At 41.2% G+C, this 17539-nt stretch overlaps 1 non-coding gene and 1 pseudogene across 1 annotated transcript; both read left to right on the top strand.

Moving 5' to 3' along the window:
- Positions 1–2631: 2631 nt before the first annotated feature.
- Trnat-cgu lies at positions 2632–2706 on the top strand. Its single transcript has one exon. It is a non-coding gene; the product is annotated as a tRNA-Thr (tRNA).
- Positions 2707–12752: 10046 nt separating this feature from the next.
- On the top strand, positions 12753–12870 carry LOC124712656 (annotated as a pseudogene).
- The last annotated feature ends 4669 nt before the right edge of the window (positions 12871–17539 follow it).

Raw genomic sequence — 17539 nt, forward strand, 5'->3', positions numbered from 1 at the left:
GTAGGATGGTAACATGACAATGTTTGAAACTTCCTGGCAGATTAAAAGTGTGTGCCGGACCGAGACTCGAATTTTTATTTACTTATTTATTTATTGTTCCGTGGGACCAAATTAAGGAGAAGTCTCCATGGTCATGGAACGAGTCAATACATGAAATTATAACACGATATTAGAAACAGATAAAATGAAATATAAAAAAACATATTCAGGTGACAAGTCGTAAGTTTAAATGAAGAAAATCAACAATGTAACACTGGAATTTGCTTAATTTTTTAGCTCTTCCAGGAGCTCCTCGACAGAATAGAAGAAGTGAGCCACGAGGAAACTCTTCAGTTTAGACTTAAAAGAGTTTGGGCTACTGCTAAGATTTTTGAGTTCTTGTGGTAGCTTATTGAAAATGGATGCAGCAGAATACTGCACTCCTTTATGCACAAGAGTCAAGGAAGTCCATTCTACATGCAGTTTTGATTTCTGCCTAGTATTAATTGAGTGAAAGCTGCTAACTCTTGGGAATAGGCTAATATTGCTAACAACAAACGACATTAAAGAAAATATATACTGTGAGGGCAATGTCAGAATTCCCAGATTTTTGAATAGGGGTCGACAAGAGGTTCTCGAACTTACACCACATATAGCTCGAACAGCCCGTTTTTGAGCCAAAAATCCCCATTTGAATCAGAAGAATTACCCCAAAAAATAATACCATACGACATAAGCGTATGAAAATATGCGAAGTAGACTACTTTTCGTGTTGAAGTGTCACTTATTTCAGATACTGTTCTAATGGTAAATAAAGCAGCATTTAGCTTCTGAACAAGATCCTGGACATGGGCTTTCCACAACAGCTTACTATCTATCCGAACGCCTAGGAACTTGAACTGTTCCGTCTCGCTTATAAAATGCCTATTCTGTCTGATCAAAATATCGGTTCTTGTTGAATTGTGAGTTAGAAACTGTAAAGACTGAGTCTTACTGTGATGTAGCATCAAATTATTTTCCACAAGCCACGAACTTATTTCATGAACTACATTATTTGTTACTGTTTCAATATTACACACAAGATCCTTCACTATCAAGCTGGTGTCATCAGCAAACAGAAATATTTTTGAATCACCTGTAATACTAGAAGGCATATCATTTATATAAATAAGAAACAGCAGTGGCCCCAGCACCGACCTTGGGGAACGCCCCACTTAACAGTGCCCCATTGGGACTGAACATCACTACCACTCTCAATATTGCGGAGAATTACCCTCTGCTTTCTGTTCTTAAAGTAAGAGGCGGACCAATTGTAAGCTACTCCCCTACTCCATGATGGTCCAACTTCTGCAGTAATATTTTGTGGTCAACACAGTCAAAAGCCTTCGTTAAATCAAAGAAAACACCTAGCGTTCGCAACCTTTTATTTAATCCGTCCAAAACCTCACAGAGAATATAGCATTTTCAGTTGTTAAACCATTTCTAAAACCAAACTGAACATTTGACAGCAAATTATGTGAATTTAAATGCTCCAGTAACCTTGTATATACAACCTTCTCGATAACTTTAGCAAACACCGATGGCATAGAAATACGTCTAAAATTGTCAACATTATCAATGTCTTTCTTTTTATAAAGTGGCATCACTACCGAGTACTTTAATCGGTCAGGAAACCGACCACTCCTAAAGGAAAAGTTACAGATATGTCTGAGAACTGGGCTAACGTACATAGAACAATACTTCAGTATTCTGCTAGATACCCCGTCATATCCATGAGAGTTCTTGGTCTTTAGTGATTTAATTATTAACTCAAGCTCCCTCTTGTCAGTATCATGGAGGAACATTTCAGGTAACAGTCTCGGAACACTTTTTTCTAAGAGCGCTATATGACTCCCTGTTGGGACTAGGTTTCTATTTAGTTCACCTGCTATATTCGGAAAGTGATTATTAAATACTGTACATATATGCGACTTATCAGTAACACGGACATTCCCAGTACGCACTGATTCTATATCCACGACCTGTCTCTGCAGACCAGCAACTTCCTTTGCGACTGACCATATGGTTTTAATTTTATCCTGAGACTTAGCTATTCTATCTGCATACCACATACTTTTTGCCTTCCTAATAACATTTTTAAGCACCTTGCAATACTGTTTGTAATGGGCTGCTGCATTTAGATTTTGACTGTTTCTAACGTTTTGATATAATTGCCACTTTGTTCTACAAGATATTCTTATCCCTCTAGTCAGCCACCCAGGCTGCCTGTTTGTGCTAGTACCCTGTTTTAAACGTTCTAACGGAAATCAACTTTCAAAGAGCATGAGAAAAGTCTTGAGAAAAGCATTATATTTATCGTCTACTGTATCAGCGCTATAAACATCTTGCCACTCTTGTTCCTTTATAAGGTTTACAAAGGTCTCTACAGCAACTGGATCAGCTTTCCTGAACAGCTGATGACTATATTCAACACGTGTTGCAGCGCAAAAATCTTTTAAAGTTAAAATTCGTGCATCATGATCTGAAAGGTCATTCACCTTTTCTTTCAGGAGTGTTAGTTCTGCAAGGTTCGCAGGAGAACGTCTGTAAAGTTTGGAAGGTAGGAGACGAGGTACTGGCAGAAGTAAAGCTGTGAGGACGGGTCGTGAGTCGTGCTTGGGTAGCTCAGTTGGTAGAGCTCTTGCCCGCGTAAGGCAAAGGTCCCGAGTTCGAGTCTCGGCCCAGCACACAGTTTTAATCTGCCAGGAAGTTTCATATCAGCGCATACTCCGCTGCAGAGTGAAAATCTCATTATGATAATGTTTACATGTCAAACATATAATTTTTGCAAAATTGGCTAATAATAGCGTTGTTAGTATTCAAGCGCAACATACTGATCAGCAATCAGCATAAATAAATAAATAATTAAAGTCATTAGTCAGAGTGTTTACAGATGTGTCAAAATGTAGCTCGAATCGTGTGGTATCGTATATATGAAAATGTGCTCTACGATCTGCTACAACATTCAGTATAAGAAACTACAAATAATGTGAATACTGTAGTTACTCACATGTAACTGACAGCAAAATAACATGAAAACATCTGATGGAAACAGTACTTTCTCAGTTAAGTAAACTGTTATGTATTTTATAAAGTGGTAGCATTAGTATGGTTGCTGACTATTAAGCACTTTTCAGTAGTTTTGTGTTTATTTTTTAAGAAATTGTGCAGTATCCTTTAGTAGTCCCCTTCCACAGAACTAATACAAGTCGCCTCTTTCCCCCCTTTCACTACTCCCCCTTCCACCAGTTATTTAACAGAGTGAGGTGTCACAGTGGTAAGACACTGGACTTATATTCTGGAGGACAGTGATATCTCTTATCCTCCCTACTCCTCGTGGTGGAACTATGTTATGGCAGCCTGCACGACGGTATTGGGCGCCATTGCCGTGGGGGTACATTTTTGAGACGTGCGAAAGAAATGACAAAGGAAAAAAGCAGGGAGGCCGAAGAAGGAGTGGGAAAAAGTGGGCGAAAAAATAGTAGAAGTAGTAGTAATACTAGCAGAAGATGAATAAGAAGGGATATATTCCAATTTCTGTTTTCCCTTATGCTTTTTAATGTTCAACAAATGCCTCAAGTATCATGGAAATCGCACTTTCAAGTCTGAAAGTTCTCTTTGAATAATAAAAATATGACTGATGTATTCTGTTTTGAATAATAAGAGCTGTGCAGAAGTAGTAATGAATCGTAATAGAAAATTGAACTGTAGTAATGAGAAGGCAAGTCTTTAGTACTGGTAAAGTGAATAAGCTGACTGCAAGATTTTTGAGCAGTATAAAGTGCCTGAATAATGATCTTTAACATGAAGCCTACGATGATTAGTCTTGCAAAACTAATCCCAGAACTAAAACCGATACACAACACAGAAAAATCTGTCTCTGAATGACACAAGTTGGCCCTGACTGAAAAATAAATGTCAAAATATTTAGTCCTTACCTCTATTCTGCGCAAATCTCGATAACGCGTTACAGTACTGCTCTGTCTATGCTAAAGGTGCAAATTACTGTATCTACACAGACACTCGTGAGGTGCAATGAGTTCTCCGTTTGTTGCAAATTATTTTCGAAACAACTTGGTTTCTTTTCTGCTTTTGAATAATCATGTCCAATTAAAAATTGTAAGAGGAAGGTAGGTGAAAAATGGCGCTGCAATAACAAATAGACCGCTCGGCTAATCCCGCGCGGCGTCTTAATTAAACACATCGATACATTGAGACTTTACATTTTAAGCATAACATTACAACTGCTTTCCCACTTTAACACAGCTAACCACTATCTGCTGCTTCGCCTACACGCACACCAAAGTTGATAGCCTAACCCTGCGATACAGCTTACAACATCGCTGCTCGCTCACATGTAACAGCTCGAGAACAAAGATACGACATTATTGTACAATCGATTAATACTCAAATGACACCTATCACGTGTTAGCACAAGTGTTACAATCGTGAATCGTGTCCCTGCTCCTTGTCAGTGTCTTCCACACGTTTTTATCCTCGCCGAGTCTGCAGACAATACCTTCCTTCCTTATCTTCGTTCAGCTAATTTACAAAACTCTTCTATAGCAACACACCTCAAATATCTCGGCTCTGTGCTCAAAACGAACATTTCCGGAAATTTCTTCCTCGAGTTACGGCCAATGTTTGATTCTTGTCGACTTATTCTGGACAGGAATGCCGCCTTTGCCTTTGCTACTCTGCTTTTTGTGTCTTTGCTTCGCCGATCACGTGCTACTTTGCTTCCAAGATAGCAGTAATCCCTCATTCCGTCTCGTTCGTGGTCACTAATTTCTATGTTAAGCTTATCGGTGATCTCATTTATACACTTCTCGTAACCTGCGTCTTTCTTCAGTTTACTCCACATTCATGTTGTGTTGTTGTTGTTGTTGTTGTGGTCTTCAGTCCAGAGACTGGTTTGATGTAGCTCTCCATGCTATTCTATCCTGTGCAAGCTCCTTCATCTCCCAGTACCTAATGCAACCTACATCCTTCTGAATCTGTTTAGTGTATTCATATCTTGGTCTCCCTCTACGATGTTTACCCTCCACGCTGCCCTCCAATGCTAAATTGGTGATCCCTTGACGCCTCAGAATATGGCCTACCAACCGATCCCTTCTCCTAGTCAAGTTGTGCCACAAATTTCTCTTCTCCGCAATTCTATTCAATACCTCATCATTAGTTATGTGATCTACCCATCTAGTCTTCAGCATTCTTCTGTAGCAGCATATTTCGAAAGCTTCTATTCTCTTCTTGTCTAAACTATTCATTGTCCACGTTTCACTTCTATACATGGCTACACTCCATACAAATACTTTCAGAAAAGATTTTCTAACACTTAAATCTATACTCGAAGTTAACAAATTTCTCTTCTTCAGAAACGCTTTCCTTGCCATTGCCAGTCTACATTTTATATCCTCTTTACTTCGACCATCATCGGTTATTTTGCTCCCCAAATAGCAAAACTCATTTACTATTTAAGCGTCTCATTTCCTAATCTAATTCCCTCAGCATCTCCCGATTTAATTCGACTACATTCCCTTATCCTCCTTTTGCTTTTGTTGATGTTCATCTTATACCCTCCCATCAAGGCACTGTCCATTCCGTTCAACTGCTCTTCCAAGTTCTTTGCTGTCTCTGACAGAATTACAATGTCATCGGTGAACCTCAAAGTTTTTATTTCTTTTCCATGGATTTTAATACCTACTCCGAATTTTTCTTTTGTTTCCTTCACTGCTTGCTCAATATACAGATTGAATAGCATCGGGGATAGGCTACAACCCTGTCTCACTCCCTTCCCAACCACTGCTTCCGTTTCATGCCCCTCGACTCTCATAACTACCATCTGGTTTCTGTACAAATTGTAAATAGCCTTTCGCTCCTTGTATTTTACCCCTGCCACCTTCAGAAATTGAAAGAGAGTATTCCATTCAACATTGTCAAAAGCTTTCTCTAAGTCTATTAATGCTAGAAACGTAGGTTTGCCTTTCCTTATATTAGAAAATAGATTAAGTCGTAGGGTCAGTATTGCCTCACGTCTTCCAACATTTCTACGGAATCCAAATTGATCTTCCCCGAGGTCGGCTTCTACCAGTTTTTCCATTCGTCTGTAAAGAATTTGTGTTATTATTTTGCAGCCGTGGCTTATTAAACTGATAGCTCGGTAATTTTCACATCTGTCAACACCTGCTCTCTTTGGGATTGGAATTATTATATTCTTCTTGAAGTCTGAGGGTATTTCGTCTGTCTGGTAGAGTTTTGTCAGGGCTGGCTCTCCCAAGGCTATCAGTAGTTCTAATGGAATGTTGTCTACTCCCGGGGCCTTGTTTCGACTTAGGTCTTTCAGTGCTCTGTCGAACTCTTCACGCAGTATCATATCTCTCATTCCATCCTCATCTAAATCCTCTTGCATTTCCATAATATTGTCCTCAAGAACATCGTCCTTGTTCAGACCCTCTATATACTCCTTCCACTTTTCTGCTTTCCCTTCTTTGCTTAGAACTGGGTTTCCATCTGAGCTCTTGATATTCATGCAAGTGATTCTCTTTCTCCAAAGGTCACTTTAATTGTCCTGTAGGCAGTATCTATCTTACCCCTAGTGATATACACCTCTACATCCTTACATTTGTCTTCTAGCCATCCCTGCTTAGCCATTTTGCACTTCCTGTCAATCTCATTTTTGATACGTTTGTATTCCTTTCTGCCTACTTCATTTACTGCATTTTTGTATTTTCTCCTTTCATCAATTAAATTCAATATTTCTTCTGTTACCCAAGGATTTCTACTAGCCCTCGCCTTTTTACCTCCTGGATTCGCTGCTGCCTTCACTATTTCTTCTCTCAAAGCTACCCATTCTTCTTCTACTGTATTTCTTTGCCCCATTCTTGTCAATCGTTCCCTAATGCTCTCCCTGAAGCTCTCTACAACCTCTGGTTCTGTCAGTTTATCTTGATCCCATCTTCTTAAAATTCCCACCATTTTGCAGTTTCTTCAGTTTTAATCTTCAGGTCATAACCAATAGATTGTGGTCAGAGTCCACATCTGCCCCTGGAAGTGTCTTACAATTTAAAACCTGGTTCCTAAATCTCTGTCTTACCATTATATAATCTATCTGAAACCTGTCAGTATCTCCAGGCTTCTTCCATGTATACAGCCTTCTTTCATGATTCTTGAACTAAGTGTTAGCTATGATTAAGTTATGCTCTGTCTAAAATTCTATCAGGCGGCTTCCTCTTTCATTTCTTACCCCCAATCCGTATTCACCTACTACGTTTCCTTCTCTTCCTTTTCCTACTATCGAATTGCAGTCACCCATGACTATTAAATTTTCGTCTCCCTTCAGTATCTGAATAACTTCATTTATCTCATCATACATTTCAACAATCTCTTCCTCATCGGCGGAGCTAGTTGGCATATAAAGTTGTACTACTGTGGTAGGCGTGGGCTTCGTATCTATCTTTTGGCCACAATAATGCGTTCACTATGCTGTTTGTAGTAGCTTACCCGCATTCCTATTTTCCTATTCATTACTAAACCTACTCCTGCATTACACCTATTTGATTTTGTATTTATAACCCTGTATTCATCTGACTAAAAGTCTTGTTCCTCCTGCCACCGATCTTCACTAATTCCCACTATATCTAGCTTTAACCTATCCATTTCCCTTTTTAAATTTTCTAATCTACTTTCCCGATTAAGGGATCTGACATTCCACGCTCCGACCCGTAGAAAGCCAGTTTTATTTCTCTTGATAACAACGTCCTCCTGAGTAGTCTCCGCCCGGAGATCCGAACGGGGGACTATTTTACCTCCGGAATATTTTACCCAAGAGGACGCCATCATCATTTAACCATACAGTAAAGCTGCATGCCCTCGGGAAAAATTACGGCCGTAGTTTCCCCTTGCTTTCAGCCGTTCGCAGTACCAGCACAGCAAGGCAGTTTTGGCTAGTGTTACAAGGTCAGATCAGTCAATCATCCAGACTGTTGCCCCTGCAACTACTGAAAAGGCTGCTGCCCCTCTTCAGGAACCACACGTTTGTTTGGCCTCTCAACAGATACCCCTCCGTTGTGGTTGCACCTACGGTACGGCTATCTGCATCGTTGAGGCACGGAAGCCTCCCCACCAACGGCAAGGTCCATGGTTCATGGGGGGAAGTCCACATCCATATCATTCACTTAACATTCATCGCAATCAGCAGTTCCTGTAATTCTTTTCAGTTTACTGAGGACAGCAAAGCCGTCAGCGTATGTTATTATCGATGTTCTTTCACTCTAAATTGTAATCCCATTCTTGAAATATTATTATATTTCCGTCGTTGCTTCTTCGATGTACAGATTTAAAAGTAGGGCTGAAAGAGAGAGCATTCCTGTCTTCCACCTTTTTCCATTAGAGCACTTCGTTCAAAGTCTTTCCCTTTTCCCTATACCCTAAACTTATTTTGCTGAGAAATTCTAACATCCTCTACCATTTTACATTGTCGAACTCTTTTTGTATGTAGACAAATCATATGAGGTGTGTCTTGACTTTCTTAAAAATCTTGCTCCTCCACCCAGCACAATGTCAGACTGCCTCGCTGGTGCCTTTACTTTTCCTAAAGCGAAGATGATGGTCATCCAACAGATACTCTGTTTTCTTTAGCATTGTTCTGTATGTAATTCTTGTAAGCAAAATTGGATGCACGAACCGCTAAGCTGGTTGTGCGGTAGTCTCGCACTTACCTGCCCTCGATATCTTCGGAATTGTGTTTATGATGTTTTCCCGAAAGTCTGATGGTACGTCTCGAGTCTCAACTTGAGTAGTCATTTATTTCTCTCCTCCCACAACGATTTTAGCACTTCCCAAGGAATGTTATATATAATCTCTGTCTTATTTGATCGCAAGTATTCCAGGCGTCGGTTAAATTCTGGCTCTAATACTGGATCCCCTGTGTTTTCTTATCGAAAACCATTTCTGCCCTATTACGTCATCACCCATATCCCCCATCCCTCTCGTAGAGACCATCAATGTGCTCTTTCCAACTACCCGATAACTTCTTAGCACTGAACAGTGCAGTTCCCAATGCATCTCAATGTTGAGGCCCTTGCTTTTAATTTCACCGACAATTATTTGACATCGCTGTATGCTGAATCAGTCTTTCCGACGACCGTTTATTTTGCGATTTCTTCACATTTTTCTGCAGCCATTTCGCCTCAGCTTCCCCGCATTTCCACTTTATTTGATTCTAAGTAACTTACATCGCTGTTTTCCTGTCTTTCCATACACATTTTTGTATTTTCTTCTTCTGTCGGTCAGTTGGAATATTTCTCCTGTTACCCATGGTTTCTTCGTAGTCACCTTCCGTGTACCTTCGTTTGTCTGTCAAAATTCTATGATTGTACTTTTCAGTGATGTGCATTCCTCTTCAACTGAACTGCCCACTTTCGTATTCATTATCGCAGTATTAATTGCTTTGCAGAAATTCGAAAGCATCTCAACATTCTTCCGTAATCCACTTCTTTCCACATTCATTCTTCCTGACGATTCTTTTAAATTCTGTCTACTCATCGTCCTTACTAATTACTGATAATATCAGCTTCTGGTACACTTTACATGACTTCGGAATCTATTCCTGACCATCATGTAATCCACATGGAATATTCCCGTGTGTCCTGCTCTTTTCGAAGTAGACCACTTCCCCTCGTGATTTCTGAACCGTGTAGTCGCTGTCACTACTGAATCCTTAAATTCTACCGTAATTATACCTTCTCTTACTTGCACTACTACAACTTTCCAGTCATCTACGATTATTAGACTTTCATCTTCTTTTATACACTAAAATAAACGTTCGCTGTCTTAATATATTTGTCCTAGCTCTTCGTCTTCTGCCTGTGAATTCGACATGCATCCCTGAACTACTTGAAGGTTTTGGTTTGCTGTCGATTCTGATGAGAACAACCCTGTCTCCGAACTATTTATAGCGACTCACTCTCTGCCCTACTTTCGTAGTTATAACGAATACTTCCCCCGTTGTAACATTTTCTGCTCCTGTTGATATCCTGTATTCATTCGACCATTTCACACTATTTCTAGACTGTGCCTTTCCGTTTCACTTTTCATATTTTCCTTATTTTCTTACCACGTTGAAACGTTCGACATTCCGCCCACCGACTAGTAGAATGTTACCCTCTCATTGACTATTCTGTCCTCCTCTCATGTTTACTTTCCCGCTGGCAATCCCCTCCCGGAGATCCAGATGGGGGACCAGTCCGGAATCTTTTGCAAAAGGACAGATCATCATGACACTTTTTCAATTACAGGCCAAACGTCCTGTGGATACGCGTTATGTGTCTTTAATACAGTTGTTTCTACACCCTTCTTCATCCTCAAGCCGGTGATCATTGCCGATCCTTCCGCCTTGTGCCCATTTCCCGCCCCAAGGAAAAGAGGTTGCCCGGAAATACATTCCTCTCCTCCGTCCTTTTTGACACCGCCGCTGGCAGAACGAGGGTGACTCCTTATACCAGAAATCTTAGGCTGCCATTGCTGATGATTTTCATTTAAAATTTAAGCAGTGGGTGGGATCGAACGCAGGACACACGAAGTTTCGATTACTAGTCAAAGACGCTACCTGTATACCGCGGGTGTACATTTTACTATATGTATGAAAGTACTTTTGATCTCACAAGGAGACGGCACGACCGTGGGGTCGGGGATTTGTCCGAAATTTTGTGTGGTGAAGGAGGACCCCGAACACCTCACGTGGTTAAAATATTAGGACGCACTACCCGGAAAATCCCGGGAAAAAGCGATCCAAAGTTTCTTAGGTGCCTTATGAGTATAAAATGTTAGTCCATCGCCGAGCCGCCGTCTGGCGTAGATGTTTAGGCCTCGTAGTATTACGCCAGAGGTCTCGGGTTCGATTCCTCCTGTGGCACTTTTTTTCATCTCTTTCATTTTCTTTTGTTATTCCACCAATTATTCAGAAAGTTTTGCAAAATCTACATTATCTTTAACAAATTAGTTACATTATGGAATAAAAATTATTTTCTTTTTGTCCAGCAACTCAATTCATGGCGGTGGGTTTTCCAGTTTTAATTGAAAATTATATGAGGGGAAACATTCGGTTTTTAATCAGAATAACAAAGTCAATTGGGAAATATTTAGTTTTTATACATATAATAATTATAAACAAGAACCGCAGTGGTAATTATCGTAAAAACAAAAAAAGCTATAATTTTTGCGACATCTTGCGCAACATATGAAGGCGGATATTTTTCAATCACAGGGCGTTTGCAATAAATCTGTACAAAAGCATGCCCCATTAACATTTACGAAAATGTTTTGAGTTTCTGATGATTTTGAGGCAAACCAGGAATACTGAATCATGTCTCGGAATATTGGTGGCGATAATTGACGGTGAATTATAGAATGAATTTTTGTACAATCTTCCCGGGAATTAATTTCACGAGTCTTCTGTAACAATGCGCTGCAATTTTGCAAGCAACAGAAGAAAAAAAGTGCCGCAGGAGGAATCGAACCCAAGACCTCTGGCGTAAGGGTCCGAGCGCTAACCATGTAGGCCAGACGGCGGGTCGGCAATGTACTAACATTTTATACTCGTAAGGCACCTAAGAAACTTTGGATTGATTTTTCCCGGGATTTTCCGAGTACTGCGTCCTAATATTTTAACCACGTGAGGTGTTAGGGGTCCTCTTTCACCACACAAAATTTCGGACAAATCCCCGACCCCACGGTCGTGCCGTCGCCTTGTCAGTAAACAACCAAACGGGCTAAGGAAAGAAGAGGATTAAAAAAATAGTGATATATCGGCAGGAGGTTGTGGCGCCGGGATGAAATTTGAAATTGGCACAAATCACTGTAATTACGTCACTGCCCCCCTCCCCCTGATCTACCCCCGTATCCCAGATCTCAGGTACGCTTTTGGCTGTGGCGCGTACGAAAAATAAAACTAGAGCACACTAAGACGCTGAACAGAACGGACTGCTCCCCTTCAGACAGGTGGCTTTGTTGCAGGCCGGCACGTGCAAGATGGGCCCCTCGTGGGACTACACGGCCGTGGTGGACGCCCGGCTGCGCGTGCACGGCGTGCAGGCGCTGCGCGTCGTCGACGCCTCCGTCTTCCCGGAGGTGCCCAACGGGAACCCCGTGGCGCCCATCATCATGGTGGCCGAGAAGGCGGCCGACATGATCAAGGAGGACTGGCGGCGCGCGCACCACCACTAGGCTCTGAGGAGCCCACTGCTTCTGCTGCCGCCACCATCACTTCCGTCATCACTGGGGTCGTCGGACTCGTGGCCATCACCATGACCGCCGCCCTCCCCCTATCCCGCCGGCACCGTCGCTTCTCGACACTTCAGATAACGTCCTCGTGGTGTTGCCAACCACGCCGCAGTCATCGTCGCCAACAGCACGACTCACCTCATCGTTACGATGAATATTATCCATTTAAGTCCCGTCACTACTTGGAAAATAGAGAGGCAGCCTGTTTTACGGTTTAACGTTTTCTCACTCTACTACCTTGCTGTTGACCATATGGGTACGGGAGTTGCTGGTGTATCTATGTTTATTCTTCGATACAGAACAGGTTTCGTGATCGAACGGTGCTCCCTGTTCTGCTTCCACAATGTGTTCTCCTTTTTCCAATCTCTCGAAGTCTACGGTGACAGAAGCCAGAACTTCGCTCGATCAGATCTTCCAGCACTCACTACCCTTTTGTATTTCCCTTATCAGCTTATGGCAACGGCCTTGCCGCAGTGGATACACCGGTTCCCATCACATCACCGAAGTTAAGCGCTGTCGGGCGTGGCCGGCACTTGGATGGGTGACCATCCGGGCCGCCATGCGCTGTTGCCATTTTTCGGGGTGCACTCAGCCTCGTGATGCCAACTGAAGAGCTGCTCGACCGAATAGTAGCGGCTCCGGTCAAAGAAAACCATCATAACGATCGGGAGAGCGGTGTGCTGACCACACGCCCCTCCTATCCGCATCCTCATCTGAGGATGATACGGCGGTCGGATGGTCCCTGTGGGCCACATGTGGCCTGATGACGGAGTACTACTTACTTTTTTTATCAGCTGATACTTTTTTTTACAATTTTCAGCACAACTGCAATGTTATTCTAAATTTTATTTAAATTAATTTTTCTAGGAAGGTGGGAATTAGGGGGAGAGGGAGACATTTCCGTTTCAGACAAACACTATGGAGTACCGAGCTACCTTCACGTACAAGGGACGATTTCTAATCTTACTATAGTTGTAGAATACCAAATAATCAAAGTTGTTGCAAAAATTAAAGACTTAAGTACAACGCAAAAAAGGAAATAGTCTCACCCTGAAAAATATCTCTCGGAATTACGCACAAAGAAGCTAGTAAATTCTAATCACGAGATAAGAAACAATTTCCGGGAGTTTATCCATCCAACAGTTCAGCATTAGACGGTCATACACTCTCAAAAACGTTACTATTTCGCTTTTTCAGTCGACAGGAAAAAACGAAATTTCTCGAAATGAGTTTTGCTCTTAAGGCTTGTATACATTGATCTATGCCACACTACCAGAAGGACAGAGCTTTCCTACGACAGACAAGTATTTAACAGGATACATCACACAGTTATTACAATCATTTGGAACTTTTTATGGGTTTCTCCAGTCATAAAATAATAATCCAAAAGGTAGCAATTCAGTTTTCTGCCTAATACAGCAAGTATACAGAGAACTGCGAAAAATTGCATTAAGGTAAAAGAATGCAAAAGTAAAGACATAAAATAAATAGTCTTTCTGAAACGAAATATTTCGATAACACACAATTCTGGCAATGGTTTGACAATTTAGTTTACAGTTGAAATGGGTGAGCGACGGGATTAAATACAGACAGTAGGGAAATCCTTTAAGCTTTTTAAGTGTACTCGCTCAGCACAATATAAGTTGTTCCCCAGTCATGGAAAGTGCCATTATCAACGGCTGTGAGAGAGTTCCTTCACGTCTCATTAGAAATCTTTCCTACTAACAGTTGTATGACAGCAATGCGTGTGTCCGTGTCGTATCTGCAGGCTGTTAAATGTTGTGATGTTGAATGTGGTGATATCTAATCATCAATGAAGCAGGTCAAATTAAAAAAAAAAATAAACATTGTTATAAATGAGAAACGTGTGTGCCCTACATCGAGTTCAGCCTTGGACACTAGTTTAGCGGGTAGCTCCTCAGCTCCAATCTGATGGACACTATTATGACTGAAGGAGCACCGAAGTGCAGAAGGATTGACGGAAGCAGCACCACGCGTCAAAGATTAGCTTTACATCGTTGAAGAACTTTCAAATTGAACCACCATAAGAGACTTCGGATAGTAAATTTTTGTAATGTATTCAAAATATTTTTCAGAAGTTCTCAGTAAGATCAAGTAGGGAGGAATGTGTGTATTTTTACCACTACCTTTCGTATCACGCGAACGTGGCAGATCTTGCAGTCGTGACAACTTTATTTTTTTCGACCTGCTACACGTCACAACACTAATCGTCACAATGGACAGTTTTACACGTCGTGCAACTGCGCCACGTTCCCCCTGCGATTAATACCATTCTGAAACTGACGCTCCCAAGAACTTAATTTTGGCGGCTTTGAGAAGTATTTTTGCTGTCGTATTCAGGAAAACGCGCGCTCCTGGGTTGCTGTCCAAAGAACTCCAGGACAAATTGTTTAAATTTGCCATCTTATCTCCGAGATTATTGTCATTCAGTTCCAAGATATCCTCAATAACCACTACTTCATATTTCCTAAATGATGTAAGTGTTACCATTTTACTCGCATATGCTGCACTCCTGGTTGTCTTTCTCGAGTGGAGCCATCTACATACCGTTTAGAACTTTGACGCCAAAAACGTTAATTCACGTCTGTTCACCTGTTCAATAAAGTTTATTTTTCCTGCCACATAACAGTGCTGTAAAATGGGGGAATATTTTTTTCGTTGAGTTGTTATGGCCTGTGTTAATATTTGCGGTTTACAACGCTTACTTACTTTCACTGGTCGGGGATACCAGCACTCCCTTTCTTTTTTGTCACAGCCCATAAAGGCAATCATAGAAGGTGCAATTTTTACGAACTTACAAAGGAGTTGACCACTAACAGGTGAGAGGAGGAGGAGGATATTAGTGTTTAACGTCCCGTCGACAACGAGGTCATTAGAGACGGAGCGCAAGCTCGGGTGAGGGAAGGATGGGGAAGGAAATCGGCCGTGCCCTTTCAAAGGAACCATCCCGGCATTTGCCTGAAGCGATTTAGGGAAATCACGGAAAACCTAAATCAGGATGGCCGGAGACGGGATTGAACCGTCGTCCTCCCGAATGCGAGTAACAGGTGAGATAGAAGCCTTGACTAAGCAAGTAAAATCATTATTCTTTGGTTTCTGATTGATCACTGCGTATTAATTTGAAGAACAAACTGATCCGCAACAGGTAGGAAGGTAAAGAATCGGCGTAATTGGCTCAAGCTGCAGATACGGTATCAGCCTGCAGATACGATACAACAGTCTATAAATCTATTGATCTCATTTTGCACAAATGTTTACACATAATATTTGGTGGAAGCTGTATTTAATTTCAAATACTAATAAATATTTTTTCAATAAAATGTTCAGCATTTTACATCCTGTCTCATACTAGTAATGTAAGAGTAAAGAAATGGTAATTTTGATGCAATGTGGCATGCATCAGTACGGATTTCGAAGATGAAAGGGAATGAAGGGTTTGTTCTGTAAAAATCTAGAACTGACATCGTCTACTTTTAAAAGAATGTCAGCAGGACTCAACAGCTATAATCTCAAGATGCACTACTCGGTGTGAAATTCTTGCCGTGCATGAATATTATGCAAAAAGTGCAGGAGCATCAAAGCAGGGTATAACTGGAAGATAATTCTGCAAGACACAAGTTCATGTCGTGGCCTGTCCATCCACATTTAATTTTTTTTCATAATTTCCGTCAGTTATTTAAGGTAAATCTCGGGCTACACGGGCACAACCCGTTTCCTCTCCCATCGTTTCCCAATCCTAGCTTGTGTTCCATCCCTAACGATCTCGTAGTGGACGGGACGATGAACCCTATCTCCTTTTTCTTACCTTCAATGTCTTATTCTTTTTTTAATTACTGCTGTTAGAAGTAAACACCAAGCAACCTGGAACATTATTACACAAATGGGGCATCTGATGTTTAAGAGCTATTATTGTAAGGACATACAGAGGACACAGTAGCCGATAATAGACCACAATAACAATTTTTTTAGATTATTTAAAGAGAAATTTTAAATAGCGAGACAAATACGCTAATTCGTTCATAAGTGATTTTATGACCTATTTTGGTTGGTTATAAAGTGTCTTCCAAAAGGTAACACGCAAGCAATATCTAGATGTGGCACTAGGACCTGTCAGGCAGTTCACGATGAGGAACAAATCCTAAATGTAGCAATGCACAAGAAATCATATGTGCAGGTTGCATCTCATTTAACTAAAATTGTCCTCAACCAGAAGGCTGGTGCTTTATTAAGCGTGGACCTACTGGAGATGGACTCCAAACCACGGTGCAGTCCAGTATTTTTCATACATACGAATCGTTGCCAGACGCCAAGGACAGAAAAATTTACGACCGAGTAAGAACTGGGCTTCGAAATTTTGAATGTGTAGTCTGAGTTTTGCCGTTTGGACAGCAAAACAACTGATTACTGCTGAAGTAGAGAAGATGTAAAATAAAACGAAAAGCAATTCTGAAACAGAGAAATTTGTTAACATATACCGTAATACAAGTTTGTATGTTAGATAGTCTCTTATGAAGGTATCTGAAGTGCAGCCTCATGAAGAAATGAAACGGACTACAAATAGTTCAGAGAAGAAGAGAACAGAAGTTTTTGAAACGCGGTGCTTCAAAACAATGCTGAGAACTGAGTGTGTAGCTCATAGAAATAATAATTAAGTACTGATTCGAATTCGGGAAAAAAGCAATTTATAGCACAGATTGACTAAAAGAAGTGATCAGTTGATGGAACACATCCTGTTGCCTGAAGGAATCACCAATTTCACAGTGGAGAGAAGAGTGTGCGTATGTGTGTGTGTGTGTGTGTGTGTGTGTGTGTGTGTGTGTGGAGGGGGAGGGGTGGCAAAAATTTTAGAGGAAGACCAAGGGACGAAACACAGCAAACAGGTCAAACTGATGTAGGACACAAAGAGGCTTGCACAGGACAGAGTAGCGTGGAGACTGCGTCAAAGCAGTCTTCGGACTGTACGTTTTTGGCAGTGGTAAAATGGACGTTTACTTTCGAACAGTTCATACCACTCTACGTCCAGTATGAAATGGGTTCACAATTAGACGAACAGCGAAGGTCTTCCGGTATGTGAAGGAAACTAACTCTGAAGTACAGGTCGTCGTCCCAACCGCGGTATTGCATGAATGTGAGACCTGGAGTACTGTGAATCAAAATTTCATAATTTCCTCTTTACTGAGCTAAAAGGCTTATGGAAAAACGTTTGATCAGGAGACGATAC

Source organism: Schistocerca piceifrons, chromosome 8 (genome assembly GCF_021461385.2).
Source record: "Schistocerca piceifrons isolate TAMUIC-IGC-003096 chromosome 8, iqSchPice1.1, whole genome shotgun sequence".
NCBI lineage: Eukaryota > Metazoa > Arthropoda > Insecta > Orthoptera > Acrididae > Schistocerca > Schistocerca piceifrons.